The sequence below is a fragment of the Salmo salar genome, unplaced genomic scaffold (assembly GCF_905237065.1).
Source record: "Salmo salar unplaced genomic scaffold, Ssal_v3.1, whole genome shotgun sequence".
NCBI classification, from domain to species: Eukaryota; Metazoa; Chordata; class Actinopteri; order Salmoniformes; family Salmonidae; genus Salmo; species Salmo salar.
Window position 1 is genome coordinate 14,330 of NW_025547963.1, and position 21,014 is coordinate 35,343.

Consider the following 21,014-nt stretch of genomic DNA (forward strand, 5'->3'; position numbering starts at 1 on the left):
AACTGTCTTCCAGCCAGGACAATGGTAACAATAGAGACCAAACAAGATATACACACAGAAAACATTTTACTTCATAATTATCAGCTCGATTTATGTCAATTGTAATAATCTTGCTAGCCAGCTAGTTAAACAGGCAAAAATGAGCTAAAAACTAATGTTATGCAAGGTAGATGTACATTTTTCGTGAGTAGCTAGCTACCAATTGTTTGTGGCTAGCTAGCTAGCCAGTTAGCCCTATTGACTTACTATGGACTAACCCATACACTGAACTGCCTTCCAGCCAGGACAATGGCAAAAATAGAGACCAAACAAGATATACACTAAGAAAACGTTTTACTTCATAACTATCAGCTATGATAGTTATGTGAATCATAACTATATGTGATTCATAATAATGTAGCTAACCAGACATTTTAACAGGCAAAAATGACCTAAAACTAATGTTACTAATGTTAGGTAAATTCTAGGGTAGCTAGCTAACATTTCTTCGTGGCTATCTGGCTAGCTTACAGTACTAGCTACAGTAGCTAACAGCTAACAATACTAGCTAGCTAACAGCTAACAGTACTAGCTAGCTAACAGCTAACAGTACTAGCTAGCTAACAGCTAACAGCTAACAATACTAGCTTCAGTAGCTAACAGCTAACAGTACTAGCTACTACTACAGTACTCCCAACAGCCCAACTCCAGTCCCCCAACAGCCCAACTCCAGTCCCCCCAACAGCCCAACTCCAGTCCTCCAGTCTCCCCAACAGCCCAACTCCAGTCCTCCAGTACCCCCAACAGCAAAACTCCAATCCTCCAGCACCCCCAACAGCCAAACTCCAGTCCTCCAGTCCCCCAACAGCCCAACTCGAGTCCTCATGTACCCCCAACAGCCCAACTCCAGTCCTCCAGTACCCCCAACAGCCCAACTCCAGTCCTCAGTACCCCAACAGCCCAACTCCAGCCCTCCAGTCCTCCCAACAGCCCAACTCCAGTCCTCAGTACCCCAACAGCCCAACTCCAGTCCCCCCAACTCCAGTCCTCCAGTCCCCCCCAACAGCCCAACTCCAGTCCTCTAGTACCCCCAACAGCCCAACTCCAGTCCTCCAGTACCCCCAACAGCCCAACTCCAGTCCTCCCAACAACCCAACTCCAGTCCTCCCAACAGCCCAACTCCAGTCCCCCCCAACAGCCCAACTCCAGTCCCCCCAACAGCCCAACTCCAGTCCCCCAACAGCCCAACTCCAGTCCCCCCAACAGCCCAACTCCAGTCTTCCCAACAGCCCAACTCCAGTCCTCCAGTAACCCCAACAGCCCAACTCCAGTCCTCCAGTACCCCCAACAGCCCAACTCCAGTCCTCCAACAGAACACATTTGTATTGTAGCCTTGGACAAACAAACCTCAACTCATTGAGGGCTTGATGATGAGTTTTATTAATTTTATTTTTATTTCACCTTTATTTAACCAGGTAGACCTGTTGAGAACAAGTTCATATTTACAACTGCGGCCTGGCCAAGATAAAGCAAAGCAGTGCGACAAAAACAACAGAGCTAAACATAAACAAAATGTACAGTCAATAACACAATAGAAAAATCTATGTACAGTGTGTGCAAATATAGAAGAGTAGGGAGGTAAGGCAATAAATAGGCCATAGAGGTGAAATAATTACAATTTAGCATTAACACTGGAGTGATAGATGTGCAGATGATGTGCAAGTAGAGATACTGGGGTGCAAAGAGCAATAAGTAATTTGTAATGTAAATAACTGTAGTATTACTATACTACAGTTGTTATTTACATTACAAATTACTTCGACATGATTGTTCTGGAGGACCTGAGCGCTCTGGAGCAGGTTTTTAATCAAAGACCTCTGTACTTTGATCTGTTCATCTTTCCCTCTATCCTGACTAGTCTCCCTGTCGCTGAAATCATCCCCACAGCATGATGTTGCCACCACCATGCTTCACCGTAGGGATGGTGCCTGGTTTCCTCCAGACGTGACGCTTGGCATTCAGGCCAAAGAGTTCATGTCACGTCCTGACCAGCAGATGGAGCTGTTGTAGTAGTTTTGGGGTCAGGACGTGGCAGTCTTGTGTGTGTGAATGTTCTGTGTTGGTCTTGTGACTCCTGATCAGGAACAGCTGGGGATCGTTGTTCCTGATTGGGAGTCATATGTAGGAGTATGTTTATCACTTGGTTTTGTGGGTAGTTGTTTTTGCACTGCGTTTCTGAGCCTGCAAAAAACTGTTCGTGTCTATTATTTTGTTTTTCCTGTGGATGCCGTTTTGTTTTACCATTAAAAGCATGAGTATCCACAAACCTGCTGCATTTTGGTCCTCCTCTCTCCAACACCACGACATAATCTGTGACAGTTCAATCTTGGTTTCATCAGACCAGAGAATCTTGTTTTTCATGGTACCCTTCCCCAGATCTGTGCTTCGACGGGTCACCGGTTCGAATCTGAAGTCCGACAGGGAAAAGGAGCGAAGTAGAACGGAAACAGGAGGGCTGCTGGCATCAGTGTCTCTCCTGCCTCGAGCCTCATCTCATTCAATTGAGCTCTCCTGAGGAGTTCCCCTTCAACGGCACTGCATAATAGAATGAGAGGGTGATTAAGAAAAGGCCAGTTAGCGCAAACTTAAAATGTACAGTCAGCTTTCTACATCAATATGTTAAATATTTTGATATTTGAACTATCAATATGTTGGGCACATCGCACACATACCTGATAGATTTTCAGGATCTACGGTTTCACCTACAAGTACAGACAGAGATTAAGAACCCGGGAGCCTTGCAAACACACATATACAGCCCACCTGAATTAAATGTAGACAGTCCCAACACTGAAAAGCTATTGATTTGGGGAGGAGTGATTTTACAAATCTGTTTGTCATAGAATAGAGGTAATTAAGGTGGAGTGATTGAACTAAAGCTCACAATATTGTGACGAAAGCATTGGAACATCTCTGAACGGTTAGAGATCACCTCACCTGTCAAACATTGACGTTTCGTACGTCGATTTCCAACCACATACCCCATTGGCGTGGCTACTGCAGCTCCCACTACAGCTCCCACTGCCAGACAAAGCCCAACTGTCCAGTAGGACTGGCACGGCTTGGGAAAGATGTCATCTGAAACACAGAAGCCATGTAGAACCCATTACATACTATCATACCAATTGATTGGTTTGGACCTCCAGATTGCTAATCTATGAAAGAACATTGCCAGCGTGGTGCAAACAAAATAATAATTTCATAAAACATTTTCAAAAACTTCCAATTGTAAATTCAATAATCTTTTCAAAACAGATCCCTCACCAGGAATGCGAATGTGCTTCGTTCTGGTGATGTTCTGCTGTTGAACTCTACAGGTGAACCAGTTGTTGTCAGTCTGCTGTATGGTGACATTTCGTCTCACAGTGTAGAAACCCTCAGTGTCAGTCTCGGTCTCTGTAGGTCCAGTAGCAGGGAGGATGGCTCCATTGTTGTCAAACCACTCCAGCTCAGGTTCAGGGTACCAGCCTTCGGACTCACACCTCAGGACCAGCCCACTACCATTAGTTCCTTCAATAGAGAGGACTGGCAGAGATCTAGGGCCTGCAAAGATTAAAGTTAACACAGAGGTGAGATTCCTGTTATGAATATTAGAGGTCGACCGATTAATCGGAATGGCTGATTAATTAGGGACGATTTCAAGTTTTCATGACAATCGGTAATCGGTATTTTTTTGCACCTTTTATTTAACTAGGCAAGTCAGATTGAGAACACATTATTTTCAAAGACGGCCTAGGAACGGGGGTTAACTGCCTTGTTCAGGGGCAGAACAGATTTTTACCTCGGGGATTCGTTTTTGCAACCTTCCGCCAACACTCTAACCACCTGCCTTACATTGCACTCCATGAGGAGCCTGCGTGGCAGACTGACTACCTGTTACGCAAGGGCAGCAAGAAGCCTAGGTAAGTTGCTAGCTAGCATTAAACTTATCTTATAAAAAAAAGATCAATCTTCACATAATCACTAGTTAACTACACATGGTTGATGATATTACTAGTTTATCTAACATGACCTGCGTTGCATTCAACTGGTTATTCAACTAGGACTGCTCTTCTCTGTGTCACGGAGGCTCTCCGCACTGCTAAAGCTAACTCTCTCTCCTCTGCTCTCATCCTTCTAGACCTATCTGCTGCCTTCGATACTGGGAACCATCAGATCCTCCTCTCCACCCTCTCCGAGTTGGGCATCTCCGGCGCGGCCCACGCTTGGATTGCGTCCTACCTGACAGGTCGCTCCTACCAGGTGGCGTGGCGAGAATCTGTCTCCGCACCACGTGCTCTCACCCCAGGGCTCTGTTCTAGGCCCTCTCCTATTCTCGCTATACACCAAGTCACTTGGCTCTGTCATATCCTCAAATGGTCTCTCCTATCATTGCTATGTAGACGACACACAATTAATCTTCTCCTTTCCCCCTTCTGATAACCAGGTGGCGAATCGCATCTCTGCATGTCTGGCAGACATATCAGTGTGGATGACGGATCACCACCTCAAGCTGAACCTCGGCAAGACGGAGCTGCTCTTCCTCCAGGGGAAGGACTGCCCGTTCCATGATCTCGCCATCACGGTTGACAACTCCATTGTGTCCTCCTCCCAGAGTGCTAAGAACCTTGGCGTGACCCTGGACAACACCCTGTCGTTCTCCGCTAACATCAAGGCGGTGACCCGATCCTGTAGGTTCATGCTCTACAACAATCGCAGAGTACGACACTGCCTCACACAGGAAGCGGCGCAGGTCCTAATCCAGGCACTTGTCATCTCCTGTCTGGATTACTGGAACTCACTGTTGGCTGGGCTCCCTGCCTGTGCCATTAACCTCTTGGGGCTAGGGGGCAGTATTGAGAATTTTGAAAAAAATATGTGCCTATTTTTAAATGCCTCCTACACCAACTCAGAAGCTAGAATATGCATATTATTGTTCAGGTTTAGATAGAAAACACTCTGAATTTTCTAAACCTGTTTGAATGGTGTCTGTAAGTATAACAGAACTCATATGGCAGTCAAAACCCTGAGACAAATTATGACAGGAAGTGGATACCTGATGTGTTGAATTACCTTTAAGCCTATGCCATTGAAACACACAGGGGCTTATTAATCTTTGAGCACTTCCAATTGCTTCCACTAGATGTCACCAGTCTTTACAAAGTGTTTTGAGTCTTCTACTGTGAGATCTGACCGAACAAGAGCCATGGAACGGTGATGGCCGATTAGACTCTGGCGCGCGAGGTCATGTTGGGTACCCTCGTTCCAATACGTTTTAAAAGAGAATGCATTCGTCCGCCTTGAATATTATTAATGTTCTGGTTAAAAAAGGCACTAATGATTTATGCTATACAACGTTTGACATGTTTGAACGAACGTAAATATTTTTTTCCCCCTCGTTCATGAAGTGAAGTCCGGCCGGCATAGATCATGTGCTAACAACACGGAGCTTTTTGGACATAAATTATGAGCTTTTTCGAACAAAACTACATTCGTTATGGACCTGGGATACCTGGAAGTGACATCTGATGAAGAGAATCAAAAGGTAATGGATTATTTACATAGTATTTTCGATTTTAGATCTCTCCAACATGGCGGTTAGTCTGTATCGCAAAGCGTATTTTTCTGGGCGCAGTGCTCAGATTATTGCAAAGTGTGATTTCCCAGTAAGGTTATTTTTAAATCTGGCAAGCCGGTTGCGTTCAAGAGATGTAAATCTATAATTCTTTGAATGACAATATAATATTTTACCAATGTTGTCAAATATTAATTATTTAATTTGTTGTGCTGACTTGACTGGCGGTTATTGGAGGGAAACGATTTCCTGAACATCAACACCATAGTAAAACGCTGTTTTTGGATATAAATATGAACTTGATAGAACTAAAAATGCATGTATTGTCTAACATAATGTCCTAGGAGTGTCATCTGATGGAGATTGTCAAAGGTTAGTGCATCATTTTAGCTGATTTTCTGGTTTTGGTGACGCCTGTCTTTGAATTGACAAAACATTACACACAGCTATTGTCAATGTACTCTCCTAACATAATCTAACTTTATGCTTTCGCCGTAAAGCCTTTTTGAAATCGGACAACGTGGTTAGATTAAGGAGATGTTTATCTTTTAAATGGTGTAAAATAGTTGTATGTTTGAAAAATTTGAATTTTGACATTTAATTGGTTTCAAATTTGCCGCTCTTGATATTACACCTGTTGTTGATAGGGTGTACCAGGGGTGGCACGCTTGCGTCCCACACAGGCCCTAGAGGTTAAACCCCTACAACTCATCCAGAACGCCGCAGCCCGTCTGGTGTTCAACCTTCCCAAGTTCTCTCACGCCACCTCGCTCCTCCGCTCTCTCCACTGGCTTCCAGTTGAAGCTCGTATCCGCTACAAGACCATGCAAAGAAAAAGCCATATCTCAGACTGGCCAATAAAAAGAAAAGATTAATATGGGCAAAAGCACACAGACACTGAACAGAGGAGCTCTGCCTAGAAGGCCAGCATCCCGGAGTCGCCTCTTCTTTATTGTCTCCAGGCTGGAGAGTAGTAGTAGTAGTAGTATATAATACTGTATGTATTATTGTCTCCAGGCTGTTCTAGAGGAGGTAGTAGTAGTAGTAGTATATAATACTGTATGTATTATTGTCTCCAGGCTGTTCTAGAGGAGAGTGTAGTAGTAGTAGTAGTAGTAGTAGTATATAATGTATATATTATAATATAATCTGTATCGGCTTTTTTTTGGTCCTCCAATAATCGGTATCGGCATTGAAAAATCATAAATCAGTCGACCTCTAATGAATATGAAAGGATTCATTCCTTGTTCTCAAGGCAGAGTTGCAAAGAAAAAGCCATATCTCAGACTGGCCAATAAAAAGAAAAGATTAATATGGGCAAAAGCACACAGACACTGAACAGAGGAGCTCTGCCTAGAAGGCCAGCATCCCGGAGTCGCCTCTTCACTGTTGACGTTGAGACTGGTGTTTTCTGGGTATTATTTTATGAAGCTGCCAGTTGAGGACTTGTGAGGCGTCTGTTTCTCAAACTAGACACTCTAATGTACTTGTCCTCTTGCTCAGTTGTGCACCAGGGCCTCCCACTCTTTCTATTCTGGTTAGAGCCAGTTCGCGCTGTTCTGTGAAGGGAGTAGTACACAGCGTTGTACGAGATCTTCTGTTTCTTGGAAATTTCTTGCATGGAATAGCCTTCATTTCTCAGAACAAGAATAGACTGACGAGTTTCAGAAGAAAGTGCTTTGTTTCTGGCCATTTTGAGCCTGTAATCGAACCCACAAATGCTGATGCTCCAGATAATCAACTAGTCTAAAGAAGGCTAGTTTTATTGCTTCTTTAACTTCTTATGGATATGTGGGATGCTACCATCCCACCTGGCCAACATCCGGTGAAATTGCAGAGCGCTAAATTCAAAAACAGAAATACTCATAATAAAAATACATAAAACAGACAAGTGTTATACATCGGCTTAAAGATTAATTTATCGTTAATCCAACTGCGGTGTCAGATTTCAAAAAGGCGAAAGCATGCGATTATCTGAGTACAGCACCCAGCACACAAAACATTACAAACAGTTACCAGATATATGCATATCCTAGCTTCTGGGCCTGAGTAACAGGCTGTTTACTTTGGGCACGCTTTACATCTGGAGGTGAAAATAGTTGTCCCTACCCTAGTGAGGTTAATCAGGACACAGATTTCAGCTGTGCTAACATAATGGCAAAAGGGTTTTCTAATGATCAATTAGCCTTTTAAAATGATCAACTTGGATTAGCTAACACAATGTGCCATTGGAACACAGGAGTGATGGTTGCTGATAATGGGCCTCTATACGCCTACGTAGATATTCCATAAAAAATCTGCCACTTCCAACTACAATAGTCATTTACAACATTAAAACTTCTTATGGATATGTGGGATGGTAGCGTCTCACCTGGCCAACATCAGGTGAAATTGCAGAGCGCGAAATTCAAAAATACTAAATTCAAATATTTAACATTCTTGAAAATATATGTGTTATACATCAAAATAAAGCTTAACTTCTTGTTAATCCAGCCAAGGTGTCAGATTTCAAAAAGGCTTTACAGTGAAAGCAAACCATGCGATTATCTGGAGGACAGCACCCCGCATACAAATGCATGACAAATCATATTTCAACCAGGCAGGTGCGACACAAAAGTCAGAAATAGCGATATAAAAAATGCCTTACCTTTGAAGATCTTCTTCTGTTGGCACTCCAAAAGGTCCCAGTTACACTACAAATTGTCCTTTTGTTCGATAAAACTCAGTTTAGCTGGCGCGCTTCAGTCAATAATCGACCGATTTCCCTCCTTCAAAATGCATACAAAATTAATCCCAAACGTTACCAATAAATTTATCCAAACAAGTTAATCAATGTTTATAATCAACCCTTAGGTACTCTAATATGCAAATAAACAATACAATTTAAGACGGAGAATCGTTACCGGAGAAAAATACCAAAGAACGAGCTCTCAGTCACACGCTTGGAAACACTACAGCCAAAATGGGAGCCACCTAGAAAAACTACAATTGCTCATTTTTCCAAAAACCAGCCTGAAACTTTTTCTGAAGACTGTTGACATTTAGTGGAAGCCCTAGGAACTGCAATCCGGCATGATTTCGCCCTATTATAAAAGTGCCAGCCATTGAAATCAGTGGTAGGATGAATATTTTTTGGGGGGGGATGGTTTGTCCTCAGGGTTTCGCCTGCCATTTCAGTTCTGTTATACTCACAGACATTATTTTAACAGTTTTAGAAACTTTAGAGTGTTTTCTTTCTCTATCCAAATCTACCAATTATATGCATATCCTAGCTTCTGGGCCTAAGTGGCAGGCAGTTTACTTTGGGCACGCTTTTCATCCGGATGTCAAAATACCGCCCCCTGTCCCAAAGAAGTTAACAATGTCTATACTGTATTTCTGATCAATTTGATGTTATTTTAATGGACACAAAAGTAGCTTTTCTAAGTGGCCCCAAACTTTTGAACGGTAGTGTACTTGTTCCTTTAGTCTAGGTGTGTAAAGGCAGGTTTCTTTTGTCCAGGTGGGAAAGGGCAGTGTGGAGTGCAATTGCGATTACGTCATCTGTGGATCTGTTGGGGCGGTATGCGAATTGGAGTGGGTCTAGGGTTTAAGGGATGATGGTGTTGATGTGAGCCATGACCAGCCTTTCAAAGCACTTCATGGCTACTGACGTGAGTGCTACGGGGCGGTAATCATTTAGGCAGGTTGCTATTGTGGTCTGCTTGAAACATGTAGGTATTACAGACTCTGTCAGGGAGAGGTTGAAAATGTCAGTGAAGACACTTACCAGTTGGTCTGCGCATGCTTTGGGTACATGATCTGGTAATCCGTCTGGCCCCGCGGCTTTGTGAATGTTTAAATATCTTGCTCACATCAGCTACAGAAAGCATAATCACAGTCGTCCAGACAGCTGGTGCTCTCATGCATGCTTCAGTGTTGCTTGCATCAAAGCCAGCAAAAAAGGCATTTAGCTCATCTGGTAGGCTCGCGTCACTGGGCAGCTCGCGACTGGGTCTCCCTTTGTAGTCCGTAATAGTTTGCAAGCCCTGCCACGTCCGACGAGCGCCAAAGCCTGTGTAGTAGGATTCAATCTTAGTCCTGTATTGACGCTTTGCCTGTTTGATGGTTCGTTTGAGGGCGTAGCGGGATTTCTTATAAGCATCCGAATTAGTGTCCCGCTCCTTGAAAGCGGCAGCTCTAGCCTTTAGTTCGGTGCAGATGTTGTCTGTAATCCATGGCTTCTGGTTTGGATATGTACGTACGGTCACTGTGAGGAGGACATCTTCGATGTACTTATTGATGAAGCCGGTGACTTAAGTGGTATACTCCTCAATGCCATTGGATGAATTCCAGAACATATTCCAGTCTGTGCAAAACAGTCCTGTAGCATAGCATTAGGGACGGCAGGTAGCCTAGTGGTTGGAGCATTTGACTAGTAACTGAAATGTTGCAAGATCGAATCCCCGAGCTGACAAAGTGAAAATATGTCGTTCTGCCCCTGAACAAGGCAGTTCCTAGGCCGTCATTGAAAATAAGAATTTGTTCTTAACCTGTTGGGTCTAGGGGGCAGCATTTGCACGTCTGGATAAAAAAATGTACCCGATTTAATCTGGTTACTAATCCTACCCAGTAACTAGAATATGCATATACTTATTATATATGGATAGAAAACACTCTAAAGTTTCTAAAACTGTTTGAATGGTGTCTGTGAGTATAACAGAACTCATTTGGCAGGCAAAACCCTGAGACATTTTCTGACAGGAAGTGGATACCTGATGTGTTGTATTGACTTTAAACCTATCCCATTGAAAAACACAGGGGTTTAGGAATATTTTGGCACTTCCTATTGCTTCCACTAGATGTCACCAGCCTTTACAAAGTGTTTTGAGTCTTCTGGAGGGAGATCTGACCGAACAAGAGCCATGGAACGATGATGGCCCATTAGACACCTTGCGGCGAGTTCATCTTGGGTACCCTCGTTCCAATACGTTATAAAAGAGTATGCATTCGTCCACCTTGAATATTATTCATGTTCTGGTTAAAAAAGGCCCTAATGATTTATGCTATACAACGTTTGACATGTTTGAACGAACGGAAATATATTTTTCCCCTCGTTCATGACGAGAAGTCCGGCTGGCTTACATCATGTGCTAACGAGACGGAGATTTTTGGACATAAATGATGAGCTTTTTTGAACAAAACTACATTCGTTATGGACCTGTGATACCTGGAAGTGACATCTGATGAAGAGAATCAAAGGTAATGGATTATTTACATAGTATTTTCGATTTTAGATCTCCCCAACATGACGTCTAGTCTGTATCGCAACGCGTATTTTTCTGGGCGCAGTGCTCAGATTATTGCAAAGTGTGATTTCCCAGTAAGGTTATTTTTAAATCTGGCAAGTTGATTGCGTTCAAGAGATGTAAATCTATAATTCTTTAAATGACAATATAATATTTTACCAATGTTTTCTAATTTTAATTATTTAATTTCTGACGCTGACTTGACTGCCGGTTATTGGAGGGGAAACGATTTCCTCAACATCAATGCCATAGTAAAACGCTGTTTTTGGATATAAATATGAACTTGATAGAACTAAAAATGCATGCATTGTCTAACATAATGTCCTAGGAGTGTCATCTGATGGAGATTGTAAAAGGTTAGTGCATCATTTTAGCTGGTTTTATGGTTTTGGTGACCCTGTCTTTGACTTGACAAAACATTACACACAACTCTTGTAAATGTACTGTCCTAACATACTCTAAATTTATGCTTTCGCCGTAAAACCTTTTTGAAATCGTAAAACGTGGTTAGATTAAGGAGATGTGTGGTTTTCCACTTTAATTTTGAGTGTGACTCCAAATCCAGACCTCCATGGGTTGATAAATTGGATTTCCATTGATTATTTTTGTGTGATTTTGTTGTCAGCACATTCAACTATGTAAAGAAAAAAGTATTTAATAAGATTATTTATTTCATTCAGATCTAGGATGTGTTGTTTAAGTGTTCCCCTTATTTTTTGGAGCAGTATATGTTATGAACATTATGAATAGATTCTCCAGTTCCAGTCCCTAGCGAGAACAACTATCGCTCTGCCCTCAGTTTAAGTCAGAAGTTAACATACACCTTAGACAAATAAATTTAAAAACTCAGTTTTTCACAATTCCTGACATTTAATCCTAGTAAAGATTCCCTGTCTTAGGTCAGTTAGGATCACCACTTTATTTTAAGAATCTGAAATGTCAGAATAATAGTAGAGAGAATGATTTATTTCAGCTTTTATTTCTTTCATCACATTCCCAGTGGGTCAAAAGTATACATACACTCAATTAGTATTTGGTAGCATTGCCTTTAAATTGTTTAACTTGGGGCAAACGTTTGGGGTAGCCTTCCACAAGCTTCCCACAATAAATTGGGTGAATTTTGGCCCATTCCTCCTGACAGAGCTGGTGTAACTGAGTCAGGTATGCAGGACTCCTTGCTTGCACACACTTTTTCTGCCCACAAATGTTCTACAGGGTTGAGGTCAGGGCTTTGTGATGGCCATTCAAATACCTTGACTTTGTTGTCCTTAAGCCATTTTGACACAACTTTGGAAGTATGCTTGAGGTCATTGTCCATTTGAAAGACCCATTTGCGACCAAGCTTCAACTTCCTGACTGATGTCTTGAGATGTTGCTTCAATATATCCACATAATTGTCCGTCCTCATGATGCCATCTATTTTGTGAAGTGCACCAGTCCCTCCTGCAGCAAAGCACCCCCACAACATGATGCTGCCTCCCCCGTGCTTCATGGTTGGGAAGGTGTTCTTCGGCTTGCAAGCCTCCCCCTTTTTCCTCCAAACATAACGATGGTCATTATGGCTAAACAGTCATTATTCCATTTTGTTTCATCAGACCAGAGGAAATTTCTCCAAAAAGTACATTCTTTGTCCCCATGTGCAGTTGCAAACCGTAGTCTGGCTTTTTTATGGCAGTTTTGGAGCAGTGGCTTCTTCCTTGCTGAGCGGCCTTTCAGGTTATGTCGATATAGGACTAGTTTTACTGTGGATATAGATACTTTTGTACCCGTTTCCTCCAGCATCTTCACAAGGTCCTTTGCTGTTGTTCTGGGATTGATTTGCACTTTTGCACCAAAGTACGTTCATCTCTAGGAGACAGAACGCATCTCCTTCCTGAGCGGTATGACGGCTGTGTGGTCCCAAGGTGTTTATACTTGCGTACTATTGTTTGTACAGATGAACATGGTACCTTCAGGCATTTCGAAATTGCTCCCAAGGATGAACCAGACTTGTGGAGGTCTACACATTTTTTATCTGAGGTCTTGGCTGATTTCTTTTGATTTTCCCATGATGTCAAGCAAAGAGGCACCGAGTTTGAAGGTAGGCCTTGAAATACATCCACAGGTACACCTCCAATTGACTCAAATTACATCAATAAGCCTATCAGAAGCTTCTAAACCCATGACATCATTTTCTGGAATTTTCCAAGCTGTTTAAAGGTCCAGTCAACATAGTGTAGGTAAACTTCTGACCCACTGGAATTGTGATGCAGTGAAATCATATATATTTAATCTGTCTGTAAACAATTGTTGGAAAAATTACTTGTCTTGCACAAAGTAGATGTTCTAACTGACTTTCAAAAACTATAGTTTGTTAACAAGAAATTTGTGGAGTGGTTGAAAAACAAGTTTCAATGACTCCAACGTAAGTGTACGTAAACTTCTGACTTCAACTGTATATCAACATAATATTCAGGGCTGTCTAATTACAGTATAATGCAGTATGTTTCTTAGTGAAGTCTGTCCTCAGATACAGAGAGCTGTGAAAAGCCTGTCTGCAGACGAAGAGGTCCCAGTGAATGCCCCAAGAGAATAAAGGTACATCCTTGTATACCATGGATTATGTGTACCTATGTTAGCACATTTTGTAAACAAAAATACAGTTTAAAAGTCACACAATGCATAAACCTATTACAAGTGGATAAAAAGTTTGGTCAAGGGGCGGCAGGTAGCCTAGTGGTTAGAGCGTTGGACTAGTAACCGGAAGGTTGCAAGATCGAATCCCTGAGCTGACAAGGTACAAATCTGTCCTTCTGCCCCTGAACAAGGCAGTTAACCCACTATACCTAGGCCGTCATTGAAAATACGAATTTGTTCTTAACTGACTTGCCTTGTTAAATAAAGGTAAAATAAAAACCGATAGTCGACTGTTCTTAAACATTTCTTCCATATATAGACAACTATATTTTTTTCCTATTTTTGAATAAAACCAACTAGATGGTTGTATTATGCTGTTTGATAACAAATTACTTGAGGGAGATCAAGGTAACCAGAAAAGAAATTATAAAAAATCTGACCCGACCATCCTCCTGCTGGCTTTCGCAGATTCTGATTCTACTGAAGTTGACGGTAATCGGCTACACGAGGAGGAGTCGGCAACAAATAGCCAATAACTGTGTCTGTCCCGAGCTCACTGGCGCGGGAAACTGCCCAGAATATTTATACAATGTTGCATGTTCACTAGCGCAAGCGTCGGGACGGACCCTGTTGGGCTGCATCACAGCCTGGTACGGCAACTACACCACCCTCAACCGCAAGGCTCTCCAGAGGGTGGTGTGGGGGCAAACTTCCAGGGGCAAACTACCTGCCCTCCAGGACACTTATACCACCCGATGTCACAGGAAGGCCAAAAAGATCATCAAGGACAACAACCACCCGAGCCACTGCCTGTTCACCCTGCTATCATCCAGAAGGCGAGGACAGTACAGGTGCATCAAAGCTGGGACCGAGAGACTGAAGAACAGCTTCTATCTCAAGGCCATCGGACTGCTAAACAGCAATCACTAACTCAGAAAGGCTGCTGCCTACATTGAGACCCAATCACTGGACACTAATAAATGGATCACTAATCACTTTATACAATAATAATATTAATAATGTTTACATCATGTTTTCATTACTCATATCGCATTTTATACCATCTACTGCATCTTGCCTATGCCGCTCAGCCATCGCCTATCTATATACTTATATATACACATATTCTCATTCACCCCTTTAGATGTGTGTGTATTGGTAGTTGTTAGATATTACTGCAATGTCGGAACTAGAAGCACAAGCATTTCGCTACACTCGCATTAACATCTGCTAACCATGTGTTTGTGACCAATAAAATTTGATTTTGAATAGTTGATTCAATGTTTAAAGTTCGTTGCAGACAGGCGAAGCCAATGTGATTTATAGGATATTTATCAGGATATTTTCTACGTGCGGGCTGCAATGTTTTTATTTGTTGGTTATTTTACAATAATTGGAAATGGTAATAGAAGTTACTTTTTAGGTTTTTATCATTTTCATTTTGACAAAGAGATATGAAGACATTATTATAAATGAAAACCAGAACTGGCAGATGGGTAGAAATGGTAAGATAAATTGGCATTCCACATGAAAGGTTGCCAACTCATAGTGTAGCCCATTACCGGCAACTTCAGGAGAGGAATGGCAGAATATGTGATAGCCACCAGGAGGAGAATGGTCGGGTCAGGTAAAGGTTTTTTTCTTCTGGAGCCTTCTTGAGGCATTAAATCGTAAGCTTAACCTCTCTAGGGTAGGGGGCAGTATTTTCACGGCCGGATGAAAAACGTACCCAAATTAAACGGCCTACTACTCCGGCCCAGGAACTGGAATATGTATATGTATTTAACCTGTTAGGGCTAGGGGGCAGTATTTACACCGCCGGATAAAAAACGTACCCGATTTAATCTGGTTACCACTCCTACCCAGTAACTAGAATATGCATATACTTATTACATATGGATAGAAAACACCCTAAAGTTTCTACAACTGTTTGAATGGTGTCTGTGAGTATAACAGAACTCATTTGGCAGGCAAAAAACTGAGAAGGTTTCATGCAGGAAGTGGCCTGTCTGACAAGGTGTCGTTCTTCTTGTCTCTGTTTATTGAAGAGTGAGGATCTTAGCTGTCCCGTGACACTTCCTACGGCTACCATAGGGTCTCAGAAGGCGGTAAAAAGCTGAATCGTGGCTTTGCAGGCTCTGGCTGAAACAAAGTAGCGCGTTTGGGTAGTGGCTGGTTACAGTACTGTGAGACTCAGGCTCGTGCCCGCGTCGACCGAAAGCTTTGTTTACTTTCCTCTGTTTAGCCAAATGGACATTCCCGGTCGGAATATTATCGCTTTTTTACAAGAAAAATGGCATAAAAATGGATTTTAAACAGCAGTTGACATGCTTCGAAGTACGGTAAGGGAATATTTAGATTTTTTTTGTCACGAATTGCATCATGCGCGCGACCCTGATTTACCATTTCAGATAGTGTCTGGGACGCACGAACAAAACACCGCTATTCGGATATAACGATGGATTATTTTGGACCAAACCAACATTTGTTATTGAAGTAGCGGTCCTGGGAGTGCAGTCTGACGAAGACAACAAAAGGTAATCTAACTTTTATAATAGTAAACCTGATATTGGTGAGTGCTAAACTTGCCGGGTGTCTAAATAGCTAGCCCGTGATGGCTGGGCTATGTACTTAGAATATTGCAAAATGTGCTTTCACCAAAAAGCTATTTTAAAATCGGACATATCGAGTGCATAGAGGAGTTCTGAATCTATAATTCTTAAAATAATTGTTATGCTTTTTGTGAACGTTTATCGTGAGTAATTTTGTAAATTGTTAGTAAATTCCCCGGAAGTATGCTAGTTCTGAACGTCACATGCTAATGTAAAAAAAGCTGTTTTTTTTATATGAATATGAACTTGATTGAACAAAACATGCATGTATTGTATAACATAACGTCCTAGGTGTGTCATCTGATGAAGATCATCAAAGGTTAGTGCTGCATTTAGCTGTCTTCTGGGTTTTTGTGACATTATATGCTAGCTTGAAAAATGGGTGTCTGATTATTTCTGGCTGGGTACTCTGCTGACATAATCTAATGTTTTGCTTTCGTTGTAAAGCCTTTTTGAAATCGGACAGTGTGGTTAGATTAACGATCCTACCGATCCTCGACTTCGGCGATGTCATCTATAAAATAGCCTCCAACACCCTACTCAACAAACTGGATGCCGTTTATCACAGTGCCATCCGTTTTGTCACCAAAGCTCCATACACTACCCACCACTGCGACCTATATGCTCTCGTTGGCTGGCCCTCACTTCATACTCGTCGCCAAACCCACTGGCTACAGGTCATCTACAAATCTCTGCTAGGTAAAGCCCCTCCTTATCTCAGCTCGCTGGTCACCATAGCAGCACCCACTCGTAGCACGCGCTCCAGCAGGTATATCTCACTGGTCACCCCCAAAGCCAATTCCTCCTTTGGTCGCCTTTCCTTCCAGTTCTCTGCTGCCAATGACTGGAATGAACTGCAAAAATCTCTGAAGCTGGAGATTCCCATCTCCCTCACTAGCTTTAAGCACCAGCTGCCAGAGCAGCTCACAGATCACTGCACCTGTACATAGATGGGCTGTTTACAGATGGGCTATCTACCTACCTCATCCCCATAGTGTATTTATTTATTCTGCTCCTTTTGCACCCCAGTCAGTTAAGAACATAATTCTTATTTACAATGACGGCCTACACGGGCTAAAACCCGGACGACGCTGGGCCAATTGTGCCCCACCCTCTGGGACTCCTAAACACGCCCAGATGTGATACAGCCTGGAGTCGAACCAGGGTCTGTAGTGACGCAATGAAGTGCCTTAGACCGCTGTACCACTCGGGAGCCACAGTTGACCATAATGTCAACATTACTAGTTAACTAGTTAACGTAATGACATGCTGACCCAGTTAACTAGTTAACGTTAGCTACATAAACCTGCATCTGGATGATCTAAGATGATAGCAAGTTGAGAATAACACCATAGAACTTCACATCGTATTGCTAACAACGTTATATCACTTCAGGATGTATCTTTGCTAGCCCGCTTACATTTTGTTTACTAGCTAACTTAGCTAGCTAGGTAGCTGAGCTTTCTGAAGCTAGCTAAGCGATGGTGTGAACAACCCACCTTCGGATGTTGTAGAAAGACAGCAGAAGCAAAGCCAGCATAACTACAAACCATAACGAGAAATGATATCCATTTTGACAAGCAATGTTACGTTTGATGCTGGTTGTTACAAGCGATTTTAGTTTCAAACACACGTTCCTTCCTCTTCAGTCTAAAGACGTTCTTCCTCTTCCGTCTAAAGACGTTCCCAACAATGTGCTTCTTCTGAGGTTTAACGGCGGTTGGCTTCCAATTTGTTGCATTACCGCCACCTACTAGCCTGGAGTACAACTCCCTTATACTTTACTTGAAAAAGAAAAAATTTTACTGAATAAATACCCTACCATCTAACACTATACTCACTAATTTCAAAATTAAATAGAATAAAATTAACACCCCCCTACTCCACTAATTAAATGTATTTCCTACCTCATGCCATCACCCTGAAAGGATGGGACATCACCACTTAACACACCCTGTTACTCTTTCTATTGTCAAGTCTCCCACACACCCAAATCCCTCTCTGCAGCTGCCACCACAACCTCTATTTCCTGAGACTTCAGATCCATCCCTGCTGTACAGTTCATAACCATTGCTATAAATGCTATAAATCCAATCTTACTGAAACGTATTTCACATTTTGTCCTATCCCTCTGTACTGGTATATCTCCACTACTCTCACCACCCCTTAACCCATCTTCCTCTACTTTCTTCACTGCCTCAGCATATGACAACTTCTGCACTACTACAACCCTGGAATCCTCAACCTGCCTTTCTCGCACGGGACATTTCTGATCCCCAGCTCCATGGGCACCCCCACAATTAACACATACCACTACTTTCCCCAAGGCTACACATTCCTTTGTCTCGTGCCCTTCTGCACATTTCTCACACCTTGGACCCTCCCTCCTACACACTGCTGCTACCTGCCCATCAGCTGGACACCTGTAACATCGTAATGTATTCAGAACATACGCTCATACAGGATAACTAATATATCCTGACTTCACCTTGTCAGGCAGAGACTCAACTTCAAAACTCAAAATATCAGACAATGGTTCTTCTGTTTCCCCACTCTCCCCACCCTGTCTGCGTTGCATCAAACGACGAGCATCACATACACCGGGCCTCTCTCCCCTCAGCTGGTCAACTTTTCTATTTACTGATACCCCAGTTATCACTCCTTTCATTGGTGCCCTTTTCTTGAGAAAGAAACAATCCACATTTCTTGCCTCCATTCATTTTACTTTGAGCACATTCTTCCTCTGCCCAACAGAAACACAAACGATTATCACTAGACCACTTCTAGTTACCCTCACCGACTCCACATGACCCAACTCTTTTTATCACCCACCGTGAAACCACAAATGGATCAGCCAAAAGGCAAGAGTCCACTTTTTCCATAAACTTCACTCCTACTGTCACAGACTCATCTTTTTCCTGATCCTCGGTCATACCTCGGTCTCTGATAACTTTACTACACCTACCACCACCGATACTTCACCCTCATTCACTTCCATTTCTCCTCCTGTCTTCAGCTCCCTCTGCTTACACTTCCTACCATTCTTCTTTAACAAACCATCTCCCTTTTTCCCACCATTTTTATACAACTCCAGCTCCCCCTCTTCTTCCCTCCCTCTCTTAGACCTCTTCTCCCTCTTTTCCCTCCTTTCCTTCTCGGTTTTCCACGTTCACGTCTCCTTATGTTAATACTGCTGCTCCATCCCTGACATCCATCTTGGACTTGCTTTCTCTAGGGACTCCATTTTCCCCTTCCAGAGTTCTGCTTATGCCACCAAATTGACGGTTTGAAACCCCAAAATGTAAAATCCATGCGGAATAGTGAAACTAACTTAATCCATCCTAATTAAAATAGTACACTGCCAAAACAAACAAACTCCCACTTCTTCCTTCTTGTAGTTTTCCATATCTCCCTTTTCAGGCTCTAGGGCCTGAGAGGGTGGTCCGGCTCTAGGGCCTGAGAGGGTGGTCCGGCTCTAGGGCCTGACAGGGTGGTACTGCTCTAGGGCCTGAGAGGGTGGTCCGGCTCTAGGGCCTGAGAGGGTTGTCCGGCTCTAGGGCTTGAGAGGGTGGTATGGCTCTGGGACCTGAGAGGGTGGTACGGCTCTAGGACCTGAGAGGGTGGTACGGCTCTGGGACCTGAGAGGGTGGTACAGCTCTAGGGCCTGAGAGGGTGGTACGGCTTGTGCAAATATTCCATGTAACTCCATGGGCTCTTCTGATGCACCATTCAACCCCTCTACCCTTTTCCCAGCTATGCTCTGGACAGCCCTGGCTTTGGCCACCTCATTCTGTTTCCCCCTTGTGGGGCGTTAGGAAGACGTGGCTTCATGGTTCCCACCACAATTACAACATGTCACATGTTCATCACTTTTATAACACATAATATGGTCTTTTCCACAACTTGGACATCTTGGCTTCTCCCTTCTGCCAACACTTGATACATGACCAAAAGCTATACAGTGATCCCACTGCGTTGGTCTTGGGATAAATGCTCTGCCTCTGTAGTTAATATACCCCAACTGCACTGGAGAGACTCCATATCAAAAAACAAAAGAACTGATAAACTATTCACTTTTTCCTCATTCACCATGCGATTCATCCGACGTGCATCAATCACTCCAGGAATATTTTTAATCTCTTCAACATCGACTTCCCACTAGACTCCAGATATTACCCCCTTGAGAGGTGCCCTTTTCCTAAGAAACACAACACTTCAAACTGGTGAGACGCAACACACATTTCTTCTGTTCCTCAGAAGCACAAAAAATCTTAACAAGACAGCCTCACTCTACCCAAAACTCTCTCCACCAGTTTGGATACCTCAAATGGATTCCTCCAGATTGGTAATTGGTTCAGCTGCTCCTCATTTACAAACCGTACTCCTACAAGATACGAAGTAACATTCTCTTCTCTTTCTTCTCTACTTTGCTCCTTTTTCCTTTGTTTTGGACTCCACTTCTCCTTGATTCTACCGCCATTAGATTCAGACCTCATCCTCCACTTCCTCCATCTTTTTCACCTGCGTGAATCTTCCCTCTTCTCCAGCCCAGACGGAGACAAATGTTTTGACCTACAACGCAACAATGATATGTGCATTCCGCCACCTACTGTACAGCTGGGTAATAAGGATTTAAAAAATAATCCATACAAACTATCAGTAACGAAATGTTAAATCATCTTTTCTGTTTTAATCAGGTACCTACACAGGCTCAGAAGGATCATGTGATGGAGGGACAGTCCTTGCAGTACTTCTGCCATTAAGTTTTGGAGGCCCAAAAACCTCTCGGCTTCAGATATAATGATGTCCAGATTCTTGGACTTCTTGGACACTTGTCTTGTGCAATTAATCACTGTGGATATAAATACTACAAAATCCACCATCACAATAAGTGTATCCAGATCA

The 21,014-nt window shown here is 42.8% G+C and overlaps 1 long non-coding RNA gene across 1 annotated transcript; it reads right to left on the reverse strand.

The window, feature by feature from the left end:
* Positions 1–1,614: 1,614 nt before the first annotated feature.
* Positions 1,615–17,794, reverse strand: LOC123732532 (uncharacterized). The gene is made up of 5 exons (XR_006763199.1): positions 17,609–17,794; positions 3,304–3,582; positions 2,977–3,117; positions 2,712–2,741; positions 1,615–2,574 (listed from the first exon to the last, which is right to left on the reverse strand). It is a non-coding gene; the product is annotated as an uncharacterized lncRNA (long non-coding RNA).
* Between the last annotated feature and the right edge of the window lie 3,220 nt (positions 17,795–21,014).